Source organism: Ranitomeya imitator, chromosome 10, assembly GCF_032444005.1.
Source record: "Ranitomeya imitator isolate aRanImi1 chromosome 10, aRanImi1.pri, whole genome shotgun sequence".
Lineage (NCBI taxonomy): Eukaryota > Metazoa > Chordata > Amphibia > Anura > Dendrobatidae > Ranitomeya > Ranitomeya imitator.
This window is the reverse complement of record NC_091291.1, coordinates 92,669,647-92,683,175: the sequence shown is the minus strand read 5'-3', so window position 1 is coordinate 92,683,175 and position 13,529 is coordinate 92,669,647. Positions and strand designations below refer to the sequence as shown.

General features: G+C 36.0%; 16 non-coding genes across 16 annotated transcripts; all 16 read right to left on the bottom strand.

Moving 5' to 3' along the window:
• Positions 1-251: 251 nt before the first annotated feature.
• On the bottom strand, positions 252-334 carry TRNAL-CAG (transfer RNA leucine (anticodon CAG)). Its single transcript has one exon. It is a non-coding gene; the product is annotated as a tRNA-Leu (tRNA).
• Positions 335-1,012: 678 nt separating this feature from the next.
• Positions 1,013-1,085, bottom strand: TRNAF-GAA (transfer RNA phenylalanine (anticodon GAA)). The gene has a single exon. It is a non-coding gene; the product is annotated as a tRNA-Phe (tRNA).
• Positions 1,086-1,981: 896 nt separating this feature from the next.
• On the bottom strand, positions 1,982-2,064 carry TRNAL-CAG (transfer RNA leucine (anticodon CAG)). Its single transcript has one exon. It is a non-coding gene; the product is annotated as a tRNA-Leu (tRNA).
• A 676-nt stretch (positions 2,065-2,740) lies between these two features.
• On the bottom strand, positions 2,741-2,813 carry TRNAF-GAA (transfer RNA phenylalanine (anticodon GAA)). Its single transcript has one exon. It is a non-coding gene; the product is annotated as a tRNA-Phe (tRNA).
• Positions 2,814-3,709: 896 nt separating this feature from the next.
• Positions 3,710-3,792, bottom strand: TRNAL-CAG (transfer RNA leucine (anticodon CAG)). The gene has a single exon. It is a non-coding gene; the product is annotated as a tRNA-Leu (tRNA).
• Positions 3,793-4,468: 676 nt separating this feature from the next.
• TRNAF-GAA (transfer RNA phenylalanine (anticodon GAA)) lies at positions 4,469-4,541 on the bottom strand. Its single transcript has one exon. It is a non-coding gene; the product is annotated as a tRNA-Phe (tRNA).
• Positions 4,542-5,440: 899 nt separating this feature from the next.
• TRNAL-CAG (transfer RNA leucine (anticodon CAG)) lies at positions 5,441-5,523 on the bottom strand. The gene has a single exon. It is a non-coding gene; the product is annotated as a tRNA-Leu (tRNA).
• Positions 5,524-6,200: 677 nt separating this feature from the next.
• Positions 6,201-6,273, bottom strand: TRNAF-GAA (transfer RNA phenylalanine (anticodon GAA)). The gene has a single exon. It is a non-coding gene; the product is annotated as a tRNA-Phe (tRNA).
• An 899-nt stretch (positions 6,274-7,172) lies between these two features.
• TRNAL-CAG (transfer RNA leucine (anticodon CAG)) lies at positions 7,173-7,255 on the bottom strand. The gene has a single exon. It is a non-coding gene; the product is annotated as a tRNA-Leu (tRNA).
• A 679-nt stretch (positions 7,256-7,934) lies between these two features.
• TRNAF-GAA (transfer RNA phenylalanine (anticodon GAA)) lies at positions 7,935-8,007 on the bottom strand. Its single transcript has one exon. It is a non-coding gene; the product is annotated as a tRNA-Phe (tRNA).
• Positions 8,008-8,906: 899 nt separating this feature from the next.
• TRNAL-CAG (transfer RNA leucine (anticodon CAG)) lies at positions 8,907-8,989 on the bottom strand. Its single transcript has one exon. It is a non-coding gene; the product is annotated as a tRNA-Leu (tRNA).
• A 677-nt stretch (positions 8,990-9,666) lies between these two features.
• Positions 9,667-9,739, bottom strand: TRNAF-GAA (transfer RNA phenylalanine (anticodon GAA)). Its single transcript has one exon. It is a non-coding gene; the product is annotated as a tRNA-Phe (tRNA).
• An 899-nt stretch (positions 9,740-10,638) lies between these two features.
• On the bottom strand, positions 10,639-10,721 carry TRNAL-CAG (transfer RNA leucine (anticodon CAG)). Its single transcript has one exon. It is a non-coding gene; the product is annotated as a tRNA-Leu (tRNA).
• Positions 10,722-11,401: 680 nt separating this feature from the next.
• On the bottom strand, positions 11,402-11,474 carry TRNAF-GAA (transfer RNA phenylalanine (anticodon GAA)). Its single transcript has one exon. It is a non-coding gene; the product is annotated as a tRNA-Phe (tRNA).
• Positions 11,475-12,373: 899 nt separating this feature from the next.
• TRNAL-CAG (transfer RNA leucine (anticodon CAG)) lies at positions 12,374-12,456 on the bottom strand. The gene has a single exon. It is a non-coding gene; the product is annotated as a tRNA-Leu (tRNA).
• Positions 12,457-13,136: 680 nt separating this feature from the next.
• Positions 13,137-13,209, bottom strand: TRNAF-GAA (transfer RNA phenylalanine (anticodon GAA)). The gene has a single exon. It is a non-coding gene; the product is annotated as a tRNA-Phe (tRNA).
• Between the last annotated feature and the right edge of the window lie 320 nt (positions 13,210-13,529).

Genomic DNA, 13,529 nt, shown 5'->3' with positions numbered 1-13,529 from the left:
TGAAATAATCCTCCCCATTCACCGCCCATAGTATTTTTATGGTGCCAAGACAGCTAACATATGCACATAAAACCTATTTCACAATCCTAGAGTTCCGTTTATAGATGACAATTTCAGATTCACCCCAAAAACTCCCAGGTAGTCATAACTTTGGGATCAGGTTTTTTAAGGCCCATTGCTAAGTTTGGTTTGAGCCCCATCTAATCAATAACTGAAGGGAATCTGTATAGTTTCATGAAACGAAAAGGTGATGTCAGAAGTGGGATTTGAACCCACGCCTCCAAGAGAGACTGCGACCTGAACGCAGCGCCTTAGACCGCTCGGCCATCCTGACTTCTTGTGGATTTTGTACCTTAACCAACTTGTCGCAACACACAAAAACATTAATAAATAGCATTTTTCATGTGTGTACTTTTTGTCAGCATTAATTTTCAAACCTCCTTTTATTTTGCTAGGATGTTAGAAATGTTAGATTTCTCACAAAATGCGGTGATGCATCATATTTCTTCAGAAACTACCATTTGGCCACACAGCAGGGCTTTGAAAATAAGAGCACCATTCGGGTTTTGGAATGCAGATTTTGCAAGAATAGTTTGCGGTAAAATTTTCAGAGTACCAAACATACCAAAAACAGCAGAAACCCCCCCCCAAAGTGACCCCATTTTAGAAATTACTTCTCACAATGAATCCATATACACCACAGCATTTCATAGTCAAACATACATGGCTGAAATCATTCAGCTAGTGTCTGATACATGATGCCTGTATCAGCTATCCGGTTCCCATTAAATCCTCTTACAGCTTAGTGAAATGGAAATAAACAAAATAGAGGAAAAATTAAAAAAAATAATAATTTGCTCAAAAGGAAAAGCTCCCATTTCTCATCTTGTCAACATTTTATTTTCTGTAGATAGTTAAGATTTTTAGGCCTTTTTTCATTTTCTTTCAGTCATCAGCCCATGTGCTTTGTTCATTTTCTCCTTAAAATGTAAACAGTGAAGAAAAATTATGTTGCCGAAACCCGGGATCGAACCAGGGACCTTTAGATCTTCAGTCTAACGCTCTCCCAACTGAGCTATTTCGGCCAAACACAAAAAACTTTAGGAGTGTTTGACACTCGGCAAATGTCAAGCGAAACCCCTGAAAATGTATATTTTTATTTTTGCTTTGACTAGTTTTTGCAGCATGATTTCTATTTGAAACTCCTGCCATTTTGTTGTACATGTTTAATAACTTTCATTAACTCTTTGTGAATGAGTAGAAAAATGCAATTTTGACAGATTTTTTTACATTTCCAATTTGACTCTATTCATCATGTTCATTCTAACCCTGTGTTTATGAGACAGGTGATGGTTGCACATAAAACACAATGTGCATGAATAATGTTACATCAAGTTTTATTTGATATTAGATGCAAATAATTGGAGCAAAAAAGGAGACAAAACTTTAGAGAAAATATTTTAATGATTGTTAACTTTCAATGTGAAAACGTTTGTCCCAAAATGTGCTGAAACTTAGATGTCAGTATCGCATGCGCATTTCAGACTTTTTAATCTATGATTACCTACTTTTTCAGCTTTTGTTTATTAAGTACTGTTATGGTCTATTGAGGAATGAGGTAAACAAATATGAAATTAGACTTACCTGCAATTCAGTTTATAGAAATCTCCCAGAACAGCCCCATAGGATGTGGAATCTCCGACCTAATAGGGAAAGAGAACACAAAGAGGTGAAATAATCCTCCCCATTCACCGCCCATAGTATTTTTATGGTGCCAAGACAGCTAACATATGCACATAAAACCTATTTCACAATCCTAGAGTTCCGTTTATAGATGACAATTTCAGATTCACCCCAAAAACTCCCAGGTAGTCATAACTTTGGGATCAGGTTTTTTAAGGCCCATTGCTAAGTTTGGTTTGAGCCCCATCTAATCAATAACTGAAGGGAATCTGTATAGTTTCATGAAACGAAAAGGTGATGTCAGAAGTGGGATTTGAACCCACGCCTCCAAGAGAGACTGCGAACTGAACGCAGCGCCTTAGACCGCTCGGCCATCCTGACTTCTTGTGGATTTTGTACCTTAACCAACTTGTCGCAACACACAAAAACATTAATAAATAGCATTTTTCATGTGTGTACTTTTTGTCAGCATTAATTTTCAAACCTCCTTTTATTTTGTTAGGATGTTAGAAATGTTAGATTTCTCACAAAATGCGGTGATGCATCATATTTCTTCAGAAACTACCATTTGGCCACACAGCAGGGTTTTGAAAATAAGAGCACTATTCGGGTTTTGGAATGCAGATTTTGCAAGAATAGTTTGCGGTAAAATTTTCAGATTACCAAACGTACCAAAACAGCAGAAACCCCCCCCAAACTGACCCCATTTTAGAAATTACTTCTCACAATGAATTCATATACACCACAGCATTTCATAGTCAAACATACATGGCTGAAATCATTCAGCTAGTGTCTGATACATGATGCCTGTATCAGCTATGCGGTTCCCATTAAATCCTCTTACAGCTTAGTGAAATGGAAATAAACAAAATAGAGGAAAAATTAAAAAAAATAATAATTTGCTCAAAAGGAAAAGCTCCCATTTCTCATCTTTTCAACATTTTATTTTCTGTAGATAGTTAAGATTTTTAGGCCTTTTTTCATTTTCTTTCAGTCATCAGCCCATGTGCTTTGTTCTTTTTCTCTTTAAAATGTAAACAGTGAAGAAAAATTATGTTGCCGAAACCCGGGATCGAACCAGGGACCTTTAGATCTTCAGTCTAACGCTCTCCCAACTGAGCTATTTCGGCCAAACACAAACAACTTTAAGAGTGTTTGACACTCGGCAAATGTCAAGCGAAACCCCTGAAAATGTATATTTTTATTTTTGCTTTGACTAGTTTTTGCAGCATGATTTCTATTTGAAACTCCTGCCATTTTGTTGTACATGTTTAATAACTTTCATTAACTCTTTGTGAATGAGTAGAAAAATGCAATTTTGACAGATTTTTTTACATTTCCAATTTGACTCTATTCATCATGTTCATTCTAACCCTGTGTTTATGAGACAGGTGATGGTTGCACATAAAACACAATGTGCATGAATAATGTTACATCAAGTTTTATTTGATATTAGATGCAAATAATTGGAGCAAAAAAGGAGACAAAACTTTAGAGAAAATATTTTAATGATTGTTAACTTTCAATGTGAAAACGTTTGTCCCAAAATGTGCTGAAACTTAGATGTCAGTATCGCATGCGCATTTCAGACTTTTTAATCTATGATTACCTACTTTTTCAGCTTTTGTTTATTAAGTACTGTTATGGTCTATTGAGGAATGAGGTAAACAAATATGAAATTAGACTTACCTGCAATTCAGTTTATAGAAATCTCCCAGAACAGCCCCATAGGATGTGGAATCTCCGACCTAATAGGGAAAGAGAACACAAAGAGGTGAAATAATCCTCCCCATTCACCGCCCATAGTATTTTTACGGTGCCAAGACAGCTAACATATGCACATAAAACCTATTTCACAATCCTAGAGTTCCGTTTATAGATGACAATTTCAGATTCACCCCAAAAACTCCCAGGTAGTCATAACTTTGGGATCAGGTTTTTTAAGGCCCATTGCTAAGTTTGGTTTGAGCCCCATCTAATCAATAACTGAAGGGAATCTGTATAGTTTCATGAAACGAAAAGGTGATGTCAGAAGTGGGATTTGAACCCACGCCTCCAAGAGAGACTGCGAACTGAACGCAGCGCCTTAGACCGCTCGGCCATCCTGACTTCTTGTGGATTTTGTACCTTAACCAACTTGTCGCAACACACAAAAACATTAATAAATAGCATTTTTCATGTGTGTACTTTTTGTCAGCATTAATTTTCAATCCTCCTTTTATTTTGTTAGGATGTTAGAAATGTTAGATTTCTCACAAAATGCGGTGATGCATCATATTTCTTCAGAAACTACCATTTGGCCACACAGCAGGGTTTTGAAAATAAGAGCACTATTCGGGTTTTGGAATGCAGATTTTGCAAGAATAGTTTGCGGTAAAATTTTCAGATTACCAAACGTACCAAAACAGCAGAAACCCCCCCCAAACTGACCCCATTTTAGAAATTACTTCTCACAATGAATTCATATACACCACAGCATTTCATAGTCAAACATACATGGCTGAAATCATTCAGCTAGTGTCTGATACATGATGCCTGTATCAGCTATGCGGTTCCCATTAAATCCTCTTACAGCTTAGTGAAATGGAAATAAACAAAATAGAGGAAAAATTAAAAAAAATAATAATTTGCTCAAAAGGAAAAGCTCCCATTTCTCATCTTTTCAACATTTTATTTTCTGTAGATAGTTAAGATTTTTAGGCCTTTTTTCATTTTCTTTAAGTCATCAGCCCATGTGCTTTGTTCTTTTTCTCCTTAAAATGTAAACAGTGAAGAAAAATTATGTTGCCGAAACCCGGGATCGAACCAGGGACCTTTAGATCTTCAGTCTAACGCTCTCCCAACTGAGCTATTTCGGCCAAACACAAACAACTTTAAGAGTGTTTGACACTCGGCAAATGTCAAGCGAAACCCCTGAAAATGTATATTTTTATTTTTGCTTTGACTAGTTTTTGCAGCATGATTTCTATTTGAAACTCCTGCCATTTTGTTGTACATGTTTAATAACTTTCATTAACTCTTTGTGAATGAGTAGAAAAAAAATGCAATTTTGACAGATTTTTTTACATTTCCAATTTGACTCTATTCATCATGTTCATTCTAACCCTGTGTTTATGAGACAGGTGATGGTTGCACATAAAACACAATGTGCATGCATAATGTTACATCAAGTTTTATTTGATATTAGATGCAAATAATTGGAGCAAAAAAGGAGACAAAAATTTAGAGAAAATATTTTAATGATTGTTAACTTTCAATGTGAAAACGTTTGTCCCAAAATGTGCTGAAACTTAGATGTCAGTATCGCATGCGCATTTCAGACTTTTTAATCTATGATTACCTACTTTTTCAGCTTTTGTTTATTAAGTACTGTTATGGTCTATTGAGGAATGAGGTAAACAAATATGAAATTAGACTTACCTGCAATTCAGTTTATAGAAATCTCCCAGAACAGCCCCATAGGATGTGGAATCTCCGACCTAATAGGGAAAGAGAACACAAAGAGGTGAAATAATCCTCCCCATTCACCGCCCATAGTATTTTTATGGTGCCAAGACAGCTAACATATGCACATAAAACCTATTTCACAATCCTAGAGTTCCGTTTATAGATGACAATTTCAGATTCACCCCAAAAACTCCCAGGTAGTCATAACTTTGGGATCAGGTTTTTTAAGGCCCATTGCTAAGTTTGGTTTGAGCCCCATCTAATCAATAACTGAAGGGAATCTGTATAGTTTCATGAAACGAAAAGGTGATGTCAGAAGTGGGATTTGAACCCACGCCTCCAAGAGAGACTGCGACCTGAACGCAGCGCCTTAGACCGCTCGGCCATCCTGACTTCTTGTGGATTTTGTACCTTAACCAACTTGTCGCAACACACAAAAACATTAATAAATAGCATTTTTCATGTGTGTACTTTTTGTCAGCATTAATTTTCAAACCTCCTTTTATTTTGTTAGGATGTTAGAAATGTTAGATTTCTCACAAAATGCGGTGATGCATCATATTTCTTCAGAAACTACCATTTGGCCACACAGCAGGGCTTTGAAAATAAGAGCACCATTCGGGTTCTGGAATGCAGATTTTGCAAGAATAGTTTGCGGTAAAATTTTCAGAGTACCAAACATACCAAAAACAGCAGAAACCCCCCCCAAAGTGACCCCATTTTAGAAATTACTTCTCACAATGAATCCATATACACCACAGCATTTCATAGTCAAACATACATGGCTGAAATCATTCAGCTAGTGTCTGATACATGATGCCTGTATCAGCTATCCGGTTCCCATTAAATCCTCTTACAGCTTAGTGAAATGGAAATAAACAAAATAGAGGAAAAATTAAAAAGAATAATAATTTGCTCAAAAGGAAAAGCTCCCATTTCTCATCTTTTCAACATTTTATTTTCTGTAGATAGTTAAGATTTTTAGGCCTTTTTTCATTTTCTTTCAGTCATCAGCCCATGTGCTTTGTTCATTTTCTCCTTAAAATGTAAACAGTGAAGAAAAATTATGTTGCCGAAACCCGGGATCGAACCAGGGACCTTTAGATCTTCAGTCTAACGCTCTCCCAACTGAGCTATTTCGGCCAAACCCAAACAACTTTAAGAGTGTTTGACACTCGGCAAATGTCAAGCGAAACCCCTGAAAATGTATATTTTTATTTTTGCTTTGACTAGTTTTTGCAGCATGATTTCTATTTGAAACTCCTGCCATTTTGTTGTACATGTTTAATAACTTTCATTAACTCTTTGTGAATGAGTAGAAAAAAAATGCAATTTTGACAGATTTTTTTACATTTCCAATTTGACTCTATTCATCATGTTCATTCTAACCCTGTGTTTATGAGACAGGTGATGGTTGCACATAAAACACAATGTGCATGCATAATGTTACATCAAGTTTTATTTGATATTAGATGCAAATAATTGGAGCAAAAAAGGAGACAAAAATTTAGAGAAAATATTTTAATGATTGTTAACTTTCAATGTGAAAACGTTTGTCCCAAAATGTGCTGAAACTTAGATGTCAGTATCGCATGCGCATTTCAGACTTTTTAATCTATGATTACCTACTTTTTCAGCTTTTGTTTATTAAGTACTGTTATGGTCTATTGAGGAATGAGGTAAACAAATATGAAATTAGACTTACCTGCAATTCAGTTTATAGAAATCTCCCAGAACACCCCCATAGGATGTGGAATCTCCGACCTAATAGGGAAAGAGAACACAAAGAGGTGAAATAATCCTCCCCATTCACCGCCCATAATATTTTTATGGTGCCAAGACAGCTAACATATGCACATAAAACCTATTTCACAATCCTAGAGTTCGGTTTATAGATGACAATTTCAGATTCACCCCAAAAACTCCCAGGTAGTCATAACTTTGGGATCAGGTTTTTTAAGGCCCATTGCTAAGTTTGGTTTGAGCCCCATCTAATCAATAACTGAAGGGAATCTGTATAGTTTCATGAAACGAAAAGGTGATGTCAGAAGTGGGATTTGAACCCACGCCTCCAAGAGAGACTGCGACCTGAACGCAGCGCCTTAGACCGCTCGGCCATCCTGACTTCTTGTGGATTTTGTACCTTAACCAACTTGTCGCAACACACAAAAACATTAATAAATAGCATTTTTCATGTGTGTACTTTTTGTCAGCATTAATTTTCAAACCTCCTTTTATTTTGTTAGGATGTTAGAAATGTTAGATTTCTCACAAAATGCGGTGATGCATCATATTTCTTCAGAAACTACCATTTGGCCACACAGCAGGGCTTTGAAAATAAGAGCACCATTCGGGTTTTGGAATGCAGATTTTGCAAGAATAGTTTGCGGTAAAATTTTCAGAGTACCAAACATACCAAAAACAGCAGAAACCCCCCCCCCAAAGTGACCCCATTTTAGAAATTACTTCTCACAATGAATCCATATACACCACAGCATTTCATAGTCAAACATACATGGCTGAAATCATTCAGCTAGTGTCTGATACATGATGCCTGTATCAGCTATCCGGTTCCCATTAAATCCTCTTACAGCTTAGTGAAATGGAAATAAACAAAATAGAGGAAAAATTAAAAAGAATAATAATTTGCTCAAAAGGAAAAGCTCCCATTTCTCATCTTTTCAACATTTTATTTTCTGTAGATAGTTAAGATTTTTAGGCCTTTTTTCATTTTCTTTCAGTCATCAGCCCATGTGCTTTGTTCATTTTCTCCTTAAAATGTAAACAGTGAAGAAAAATTATGTTGCCGAAACCCGGGATCGAACCAGGGACCTTTAGATCTTCAGTCTAACGCTCTCCCAACTGAGCTATTTCGGCCAAACCCAAACAACTTTAAGAGTGTTTGACACTCGGCAAATGTCAAGCGAAACCCCTGAAAATGTATATTTTTATTTTTGCTTTGACTAGTTTTTGCAGCATGATTTCTATTTGAAACTCCTGCCATTTTGTTGTACATGTTTAATAACTTTCATTAACTCTTTGTGAATGAGTAGAAAAAAAATGCAATTTTGACAGATTTTTTTACATTTCCAATTTGACTCTATTCATCATGTTCATTCTAACCCTGTGTTTATGAGACAGGTGATGGTTGCACATAAAACACAATGTGCATGCATAATGTTACATCAAGTTTTATTTGATATTAGATGCAAATAATTGGAGCAAAAAAGGAGACAAAAATTTAGAGAAAATATTTTAATGATTGTTAACTTTCAATGTGAAAACGTTTGTCCCAAAATGTGCTGAAACTTAGATGTCAGTATCGCATGCGCATTTCAGACTTTTTAATCTATGATTACCTACTTTTTCAGCTTTTGTTTATTAAGTACTGTTATGGTCTATTGAGGAATGAGGTAAACAAATATGAAATTAGACTTACCTGCAATTCAGTTTATAGAAATCTCCCAGAACAGCCCCATAGGATGTGGAATCTCCGACCTAATAGGGAAAGAGAACACAAAGAGGTGAAATAATCCTCCCCATTCACCGCCCATAGTATTTTTATGGTGCCAAGACAGCTAACATATGCACATAAAACCTATTTCACAATCCTAGAGTTCCGTTTATAGATGACAATTTCAGATTCACCCCAAAAACTCCCAGGTAGTCATAACTTTGGGATCAGGTTTTTTAAGGCCCATTGCTAAGTTTGGTTTGAGCCCCATCTAATCAATAACTGAAGGGAATCTGTATAGTTTCATGAAACGAAAAGGTGATGTCAGAAGTGGGATTTGAACCCACGCCTCCAAGAGAGACTGCGACCTGAACGCAGCGCCTTAGACCGCTCGGCCATCCTGACTTCTTGTGGATTTTGTACCTTAACCAACTTGTCGCAACACACAAAAACATTAATAAATAGCATTTTTCATGTGTGTACTTTTTGTCAGCATTAATTTTCAAACCTCCTTTTATTTTGTTAGGATGTTAGAAATGTTAGATTTCTCACAAAATGCGGTGATGCATCATATTTCTTCAGAAACTACCATTTGGCCACACAGCAGGGCTTTGAAAATAAGAGCACCATTCGGGTTCTGGAATGCAGATTTTGCAAGAATAGTTTGCGGTAAAATTTTCAGAGTACCAAACATACCAAAAACAGCAGAAACCCCCCCCAAAGTGACCCCATTTTAGAAATTACTTCTCACAATGAATCCATATACACCACAGCATTTCATAGTCAAACATACATGGCTGAAATCATTCAGCTAGTGTCTGATACATGATGCCTGTATCAGCTATCCGGTTCCCATTAAATCCTCTTACAGCTTAGTGAAATGGAAATAAACAAAATAGAGGAAAAATTAAAAAGAATAATAATTTGCTCAAAAGGAAAAGCTCCCATTTCTCATCTTTTCAACATTTTATTTTCTGTAGATAGTTAAGATTTTTAGGCCTTTTTTCATTTTCTTTCAGTCATCAGCCCATGTGCTTTGTTCATTTTCTCCTTAAAATGTAAACAGTGAAGAAAAATTATGTTGCCGAAACCCGGGATCGAACCAGGGACCTTTAGATCTTCAGTCTAACGCTCTCCCAACTGAGCTATTTCGGCCAAACCCAAACAACTTTAAGAGTGTTTGACACTCGGCAAATGTCAAGCGAAACCCCTGAAAATGTATATTTTTATTTTTGCTTTGACTAGTTTTTGCAGCATGATTTCTATTTGAAACTCCTGCCATTTTGTTGTACATGTTTAATAACTTTCATTAACTCTTTGTGAATGAGTAGAAAAAAAATGCAATTTTGACAGATTTTTTTACATTTCCAATTTGACTCTATTCATCATGTTCATTCTAACCCTGTGTTTATGAGACAGGTGATGGTTGCACATAAAACACAATGTGCATGCATAATGTTACATCAAGTTTTATTTGATATTAGATGCAAATAATTGGAGCAAAAAAGGAGACAAAAATTTAGAGAAAATATTTTAATGATTGTTAACTTTCAATGTGAAAACGTTTGTCCCAAAATGTGCTGAAACTTAGATGTCAGTATCGCATGCGCATTTCAGACTTTTTAATCTATGATTACCTACTTTTTCAGCTTTTGTTTATTAAGTACTGTTATGGTCTATTGAGGAATGAGGTAAACAAATATGAAATTAGACTTACCTGCAATTCAGTTTATAGAAATCTCCCAGAACACCCCCATAGGATGTGGAATCTCCGACCTAATAGGGAAAGAGAACACAAAGAGGTGAAATAATCCTCCCCATTCACCGCCCATAATATTTTTATGGTGCCAAGACAGCTAACATATGCACATAAAACCTATTTCACAATCCTAGAGTTCGGTTTATAGATGACAATTTCAGATTCACCCCAAAAACTCCCAGGTAGTCATAACTTTGGGATCAGGTTTTTTAAGGCCCATTGCTAAGTTTGGTTTGAGCCCCATCTAATCAATAACTGAAGGGAATCTGTATAGTTTCATGAAACGAAAAGGTGATGTCAGAAGTGGGATTTGAACCCACGCCTCCAAGAGAGACTGCGACCTGAACGCAGCGCCTTAGACCGCTCGGCCATCCTGACTTCTTGTGGATTTTGTACCTTAACCAACTTGTCGCAACACACAAAAACATTAATAAATAGCATTTTTCATGTGTGTACTTTTTGTCAGCATTAATTTTCAAACCTCCTTTTATTTTGTTAGGATGTTAGAAATGTTAGATTTCTCACAAAATGCGGTGATGCATCATATTTCTTCAGAAACTACCATTTGGCCACACAGCAGGGCTTTGAAAATAAGAGCACCATTCGGGTTTTGGAATGCAGATTTTGCAAGAATAGTTTGCGGTAAAATTTTCAGAGTACCAAACATACCAAAAACAGCAGAAACCCCCCCCCCCAAAGTGACCCCATTTTAGAAATTACTTCTCACAATGAATCCATATACACCACAGCATTTCATAGTCAAACATACATGGCTGAAATCATTCAGCTAGTGTCTGATACATGATGCCTGTATCAGCTATCCGGTTCCCATTAAATCCTCTTACAGCTTAGTGAAATGGAAATAAACAAAATAGAGGAAAAATTAAAAAGAATAATAATTTGCTCAAAAGGAAAAGCTCCCATTTCTCATCTTTTCAACATTTTATTTTCTGTAGATAGTTAAGATTTTTAGGCCTTTTTTCATTTTCTTTCAGTCATCAGCCCATGTGCTTTGTTCATTTTCTCCTTAAAATGTAAACAGTGAAGAAAAATTATGTTGCCGAAACCCGGGATCGAACCAGGGACCTTTAGATCTTCAGTCTAACGCTCTCCCAACTGAGCTATTTCGGCCAAACCCAAACAACTTTAAGAGTGTTTGACACTCGGCAAATGTCAAGCGAAACCCCTGAAAATGTATATTTTTATTTTTGCTTTGACTAGTTTTTGCAGCATGATTTCTATTTGAAACTCCTGCCATTTTGTTGTACATGTTTAATAACTTTCATTAACTCTTTGTGAATGAGTAGAAAAAAAATGCAATTTTGACAGATTTTTTTACATTTCCAATTTGACTCTATTCATCATGTTCATTCTAACCCTGTGTTTATGAGACAGGTGATGGTTGCACATAAAACACAATGTGCATGCATAATGTTACATCAAGTTTTATTTGATATTAGATGCAAATAATTGGAGCAAAAAAGGAGACAAAAATTTAGAGAAAATATTTTAATGATTGTTAACTTTCAATGTGAAAACGTTTGTCCCAAAATGTGCTGAAACTTAGATGTCAGTATCGCATGCGCATTTCAGACTTTTTAATCTATGATTACCTACTTTTTCAGCTTTTGTTTATTAAGTACTGTTATGGTCTATTGAGGAATGAGGTAAACAAATATGAAATTAGACTTACCTGCAATTCAGTTTATAGAAATCTCCCAGAACACCCCCATAGGATGTGGAATCTCCGACCTAATAGGGAAAGAGAACACAAAGAGGTGAAATAATCCTCCCCATTCACCGCCCATAATATTTTTATGGTGCCAAGACAGCTAACATATGCACATAAAACCTATTTCACAATCCTAGAGTTCCGTTTATAGATGACAATTTCAGATTCACCCCAAAAACTCCCAGGTAGTCATAACTTTGGGATCAGGTTTTTTAAGGCCCATTGCTAAGTTTGGTTTGAGCCCCATCTAATCAATAACTGAAGGGAATCTGTATAGTTTCATGAAACGAAAAGGTGATGTCAGAAGTGGGATTTGAACCCACGCCTCCAAGAGAGACTGCGACCTGAACGCAGCGCCTTAGACCGCTCGGCCATCCTGACTTCTTGTGGATTTTGTACCTTAACCAACTTGTCGCAACACACAAAAACATTAATAAATAGCATTTTTCATGTGTGTACTTTTTGTCAGCATTAATTTTCAAACCTCCTTTTATTTTGTTAGGATGTTAGAAATGTTAGATTTCTCACAAAATGCGGTGATGCATCATATTTCTTCAGAAACTACCATTTGGCCACACAGCAGGGCTTTGAAAATAAGAGCACCATTCGGGTTTTGGAATGCAGATTTTGCAAGAATAGTTTGCGGTAAAATTTTCAGAGTACCAAACATACCAAAAACAGCAGAAACCCCCCCCCCCAAAGTGACCCCATTTTAGAAATTACTTCTCACAATGAATCCATATACACCACAGCATTTCATAGTCAAACATACATGGCTGAAATCATTCAGCTAGTGTCTGATACATGATGCCTGTATCAGCTATCCGGTTCCCATTAAATCCTCTTACAGCTTAGTGAAATGGAAATAAACAAAATAGAGGAAAAATTAAAAAAAATAATAATTTGCTCAAAAGGAAAAGCTCCCATTTCTCATCTTGTCAACATTTTATTTTCTGTAGATAGTTAAGATTTTTAGGCCTTTTTTCATTTTCTTTCAGTCATCAGCCCATGTGCTTTGTTCATTTTCTCCTTAAAATGTAAACAGTGAAGAAAAATTATGTTGCCGAAACCCGGGATCGAACCAGGGACCTTTAGATCTTCAGTCTAACGCTCTCCCAACTGAGCTATTTCGGCCAAACACAAACAACTTTAGGAGTGTTTGACACTCGGCAAATGTCAAGCGAAACCCCTGAAAATGTATATTTTTATTTTTGCTTTGACTAGTTTTTGCAGCATGATTTCTATTTGAAACTCCTGCCATTTTGTTGTACATGTTTAATAACTTTCATTAACTCTTTGTGAATGAGTAGAAAAAAAATGCAATTTTGACAGATTTTTTTACATTTCCAATTTGACTCTATTCATCATGTTCATTCTAACCCTGTGTTTATGAGACAGGTGATGGTTGCACATAAAACACAATGTGCATGAATAATGTTACATCAAGTTTTATT